The 6,056-nt window shown below is 40.8% G+C and overlaps 1 long non-coding RNA gene across 2 annotated transcripts in view; it reads right to left on the bottom strand.

The window, feature by feature from the left end:
• Positions 1–235: 235 nt before the first annotated feature.
• The window catches only part of LOC141140912 (uncharacterized), an 80,676-nt gene continuing 74,855 nt past the window's right edge, over positions 236–6,056 (bottom strand). The window contains exon 4 of one of the 2 annotated variants that reach the window (XR_012244014.1): positions 236–459. This is a non-coding gene — a long non-coding RNA (uncharacterized lncRNA). The remainder of the gene's footprint in view (positions 460–6,056) is intronic. The other variant, XR_012244015.1, reaches the window with a different exon arrangement.

Here is a 6,056-nt window from a genome sequence, read left to right as displayed (position 1 = left end):
CGATTGTCACTTGGCTAATTGCGCAATTAACCCTTTCACTACCACCACCGACCTTTGATTAGGGAGGGTCAGGACTTCCATCAATTTAGCAATACCAATTATGATTTTAGAATAAGTGTCTGCAACACACACTGCCACCACAGACAGGTCTGCTCAGAGGCCTTACTCTACAACAGTAGCGCAAATCAAGATGCAGGTTTGTTTATAGCTTGCATTAAGAGCTTTAGAGACAATGTTAACACTTTTCAAAACAAGGGTTTAATAATGAAAAGGTCAAAATTGATGCAAATAAAATATTTACAGAAAAAAAGATATTTAAAAGAGATAACGACAATATACAGCCACAAAGAAATAAGGTAGAAAAGAGGAGGGAGAATAATTGCAATTAATGTCCGAGGGTTGATCAGAGTTTGATCGATGAGCTGGGTAATCGGTTCTTAAACTTGGCAGATGTTTCTGCTTGGATGGTAAAAGGAGAACAAATTGAACATAATTTATGCTTAATGTAAAAGTAACATTTACAAAACAATTTAAATAGGTTTATAAATATTTCTTTCATTATTTTTGGAAACATTGTATTCATATTTTGCTCCACAACTAAGGTATACTATATAATATAATTTCATATGGCATAATAGAATATACTGTATAATATCATAGAATGCAACATAATGTATAACATAATATCAGATTGGATTGTAAAATCAAATTTTTATTTTTTCCTTTTCAATATCAAGCAAAACGCAGAAAGAAAAAAAACATTGTTTAAAATTGGTAATTGTTAATTGAAGTAAGTCAAACGTCGTTTTTCGTTGGATGTGGCCCCATTATTTTATGTCCCTATCTTGGGTGGAAATAGGTGCATCTTTGAAATCAATCCCTTCCTTACACAGAAGACAACATCGGAGGACAAAAAGGTTCATGTGTACAGACGCTCAGATTACAATGTAGAATGAGGAAATGAAGTTGGCAAATTGAAGACATTGAAATACTGATTGTAAGTTAGAGCCACCATCATCTGTGACTTGCTGAAAGAAAATCATCTTATCGTGCAGAATGAAATCCTCCATTGTTCTGGGAACCATCCTGAGCTATGTGCCTCAGTACCATCTGATCAAAAGGACAGAAGACTTTCTATTCATCACTATCGTCAGATGTGGAAGAGCGGGCACAGGCTACATACTCGCTATGTGAATTTTAGGTCTTACACTGTAAAGTTATCTATTTGTCCCCATTTATTTTCTAGCTTAAAGTAGAACTAAATGCAAAATTTTTTCTTTTTCATTTTGGATAGAAGAAGGGAGGTTGTCAGGTTGTCAGAAACCATTGTCAGGTTTTTCCCCCTCTGCGTCTCATTGGGGAGATTTCCATTCACTTCCTGTCCCATAGCTAAAATTGGAAGAGGAAATCCCTTTAAAATGAGGGAATCTCTGGTTGTTACCAGAACTAATGTCCACATTGGAAGATTTTTCCTCTACTTCTGTTCTGGTGACAAACCAAAATTCAGGATTTTCTTTCACCTTTGATGATAATGGTAAGCTTAACAAGTAGGGTGAATCTCCATAACAGGGACACAGACAGCAATAATTCCTCTAAAACCAAAAAAAGCTAAAGTTATACTTGAATCCAGACTTTCTCAGCCTTTTCACCCCAGAGGAACCCTTGAAATTATTTTCAGGTCTCAGAGAACCCTGTTCAAAACCAATTTATTAGGCTTCAGTAGGAAAAATGCCCCTTACATTAGTGGCCAGTGGGAAGAATGTCCCAGTTACAGTGGTGAATGCCACCCTTACAGGCAGCTATAGAGTTAATTGGAATCATGATATTGGTTTTGTCAAGTGGAATCAGGCACCATCAAATGTGAGGGTATAAGTCACAACGAAAAGAACCACTAACAACCTCTGGAGGAACCCTAAGGTTTCATGGAACCTTGGTTGAGAATAGCTGCTTTAACCACTTCACACAAATTAACGTACCTGTCGGTACTTTGCTATTAAATACTGGGGTTATGGCAGCAGTTAGCTGCCATAACCCCGGTATTTTCAGGAACGGCGTGCGGGTCTCTTTAAGATAAAAGTGGTCTCTGCGGCGGATTGGCGCCCCTCCCTGTTCCGCCGCTCTCAGGCCGTCTCCACCACTTACCGGTCCTGCCGGTTGCGGCGGAGAGGATCGTGGCCCCTCCCCTCACTACCTGGATGCCAAGTAAGAGAAAGATGGCGCCCGCTCGACTCCATAGCACTTCCACCCAATACTTTTAAAGGGGAATTTTTTTGTTTATTTTTTTAAATTACATTTAATTATTATTATTATTTTATTGCATTTTAATGTAAATATGAGATCTGAGGTCTTTTTGACAACAGATCTCACATTTCAGAGGTCCTGTCATGCTTTTTTTCTATTACAAGGGTTGATTACATTCCTTGTAATAGGAATAAAAGTGACCCATTTTTTTTTTAAAAAAGGACAGTGTAAAAATAAAAAATAAAAGGTAAAATAAATTTAAAAATTTTTTTTTTTTTGAAGCGCCCCGACCTGCCGAGCTTGTGCGCAGAAGCGAACACATACGTAAGTGACACATACGTATGAAAACGGTTTTCAAACCACACATGTGAGATATCACCGCAATCATTAGAGCAAGTGCAATAATTCTAGGACTAGACCTTTTCTGTAACTCAAAACTGGTAACCTGTAGGCATTGTTAAATGTCGCCAAAGGAGATTTTTAAGTGCCAAAGTTTGTCGCCATTCCCGAGCGGGCGCAATTTTGGGTATCCATTTACTCAGCGTAACATTATCTTTCACAATTGGGCTAATTTTACTGTTGTCTTATTTTTAACTCAAAAAAGTGTATTTTTTCAAAAAAATTCCCCAAAAATTGCGCTTGTAAGACCGCTGCACAAATACGGTATGACATAAAGTATTGCAATGAGCACCATTTTATTCTCTAGGGTGTCTAAAAAAAATATATATAATGTTTGGGGGTTCTAAGTAATTTTCTAGCAAAAAAAGCCTGATTTTAACTTGTAAACAACAAGTCTCAAAAAGAGGCTCGGTCCTTAAGTGGTTAAACTATAAATATGGTATGTTTTTAGTGATTGCGTATTGTGATTTATTGTGGATGCCTTCTTAAAAAGAGGCACTGTCACATTAACCATTCTGAGCATCTTTGTAAAGATCTACCCCGTCTCATCCCATTCAGTTATACTCCCCTTACGAGCGCCTTCACTGCAGTTGGCACTGAACTCTATGGTGTCGGCTGGTGTCAGATGCGCAGGGCAAAACGCAATGATGCCACTCTCCTGGTCATGTGACAGTGCTTGAGCCTAGTGACTGGCTGCTAGACCTTAGCACTGTCACATAGGAGGAGGTCACGTGCTGTCTAAGGCTGGATTCACACCTATGCATTTTTAGTGCTTTTTGCATTTTGCTGATTTGCACTACTGCCCATTTAACATGGTTTCCTATGGAACACGTTCTGTAGTGCAAATCTGCAAAATGCAAAAAGCGCTAAAAATGCATAGGTGTGAATCCAGCCTTATACTGGGTATTGTTGATAGCTGCGATAGAGAGCTGGTAAAGTGAGTACAATAAGGTTTGGGGGGGACGCCTCTACAAATGCACCCTAGGCTAGACAGGGTAACAGTATACAGGAACTATGTAATAATTTTGTGTATACTTTATCAAAGTCAGGCCTAAAAGTAGAATTACACAATATATATATATATATATTTTTTTTAATTCATTGAGTGTTTAAACCTTCCCCACAAAAATCAATGATTCACCTTTCTACTATCTTTCACAGTTTTTCTGCTAATAGTATGACAATGCTACTAGGGATTAGGGATGAGCCGAACACCCCCCAGTTCGGTTTTCAGCAGAACATGCGAACAGGCAAAAAATGTGTCTGAACATGCAAACACCGTTAAAGTCTATGGGACACGAACGTGAAAAAATCAAAAGTGTTAATTATAAAGGCTTATGCGAGTTATTGCCATAAAAAGTGTTTGGGGACCCGGGTCCTGCCCTAGGGGATATGTATCGATGCAAAAAAAAAGTTTTTTCGGGAGCAGTGATTTTAATAATGCTTAAAGTGAAACAATAAAAATTAAATATTCAGTTAAATATCCTGCCTGTCCTTAGTATGCCTGTAAAGTAGCGCATTTTTCCTGTGTTTATAACAATACCACAGCAAAATGACATTTCTAAAGGAAAAAATGTCATTTAAAACTACTTGCGGCTGTAATGTATTGTCGGGTCCCGGCAATATAGATGAAAATCGTTGAAAAAAATGGCATGGGTCCCCCCCCCAAGTCCATTACCAGGCCCTTTGGGTCTGGCATGGATATTAAAGCAGGATTCCGGCCAGCGAAATTTTTTTTTTAAAGTTAGCAGCTACAAACACTGTAGCTGCTGACTTTAAATAAGTACACTTACCTGTCCTGGGTGCCCGCGATGTCGGCCGCCCGAGGCCGACCTGTCCCTCGGCTCTCGGGTCCCGGCACCGCCATCCTAACTAAGGGAAACAGGCAGTGGAGCCTTGAGGCTTCACTGCCAGTTTCCTACTGCGCACGAACGAGCGAGCGGTGCGGCGCTCTGTGAATGGCCCCGTGGTTTTCTGGGAACACCCACAGTTCCCAGAAGGCAACGGGGCCGCTCACCGAGGAGCAGGACATGCCGCAGAATAGGAAGAGGCAGATTAGGAAGACTGCCTAGCAACAAGGGTTTCAGGTAAGTACATTTTTTTTTCACATGTTTTTTTTAAATTTTTTAAAGATTTTTGGTGCAATTTTTTTTTAGGGTGGCCCTCCACTTTAAGGGGAACCCCGCACCCGAATTTTAAAAAAATGTTATGGGGGCCCCCAGGCACTATATACTCTGAACAGCAAGTATATATACTATATGGCCTGCCCTATATGCTCTGCAGAAAATTGGGCCTTAGGTGTTGGTGGTACCAGAACACTGTAAGCCCTCACAGTTACTGTTGGTGGGCGCAGGAACGGGCCCTGCTGTGAAATATTATATCAAGAATAGGGATGAGCCGAACACCCCCCTGTTCGGTTCGCACCAGAACATGCGAACAGGAAAAAAGTTCGTTCGAACACGCGAACACCGTTAAAGTCTATGGGACACGAACATGAATAATCAAAAGTGCTAATTTTAAAGGCTAATATGCAAGTTATTGTCATAAAAAGTGTTTGGGGACCTGGGTCCTGCCCCAGGGGACATGGATCAATGCAAAAAAAAGTTTTAAAAACGTCCGTTTTTTCAGGAGTAGTGATTTTAATAATGCTTAAAGTCAAACAATAAAAGTGTAATATCCCTTTAAATTTCGTACCTGGGGGGTGCCTATAGTATGCCTGTAAAGGGGCGCATGTTTCCTGTGTTTAGAACAGTCCGACAGCAAAATGACATTTTGAAGGAAAAAACTCATTTAAAACTACCTGCGGCTATTGCATTGCCGACAATACACATAGAAGTTCATTGATAAAAACGGCATGGGAATTCCCCAAAGGGGAACCCCGAACCAAAATAAAAAAAAAAAAAATGACGTGGGAGTCCCCCTAAATTCCATACCAGGCCCTTCAGGTCTTGTATGGATATTAAGGGGAACCCCGGCCAAAATTTAAAAAAAAAATGACGTGGGGTTCCCCCTAAATTCCATACCAGACCCTTCAGGTCTGGTATGGATTTTAAGGGGAACCCCGCGCCAAAAAAAAAACGGCGTGGGGTCCCCCCAAAAATCCATACCAGACCCTTATCCGAGCACGCAACCTGGCAGGCCGCAGGAAAAGAGGGGGGGACGAGAGTGCGCCCCCCCCCCCTGAACCGTACCAGGCCTCATCCCCACAACCCTGGCCGGTGGTTGTGGGGGTCTGCGGGTGGGGGGCTTATTGGAATCTGGAAGCCCCCTTTAACAAGGGGACCCCCAGATCCCGGCCCCCCCCCTGTGTGAAATGGTAAGGGGGTACAAAAGTACCCCTACCATTTCACTAAAAAACTGTCAAAAATGTTAAAAATGACAAGAGACAGTTTTTGACAATTCCTTTATTTAAATAC

The sequence above is a fragment of the Aquarana catesbeiana genome, linkage group LG04, assembly GCF_042186555.1.
Source record: "Aquarana catesbeiana isolate 2022-GZ linkage group LG04, ASM4218655v1, whole genome shotgun sequence".
In the NCBI taxonomy this organism is placed as follows: Eukaryota; Metazoa; Chordata; class Amphibia; order Anura; family Ranidae; genus Aquarana; species Aquarana catesbeiana.
This window is presented reverse-complemented; position numbering and strand designations above follow the sequence as displayed.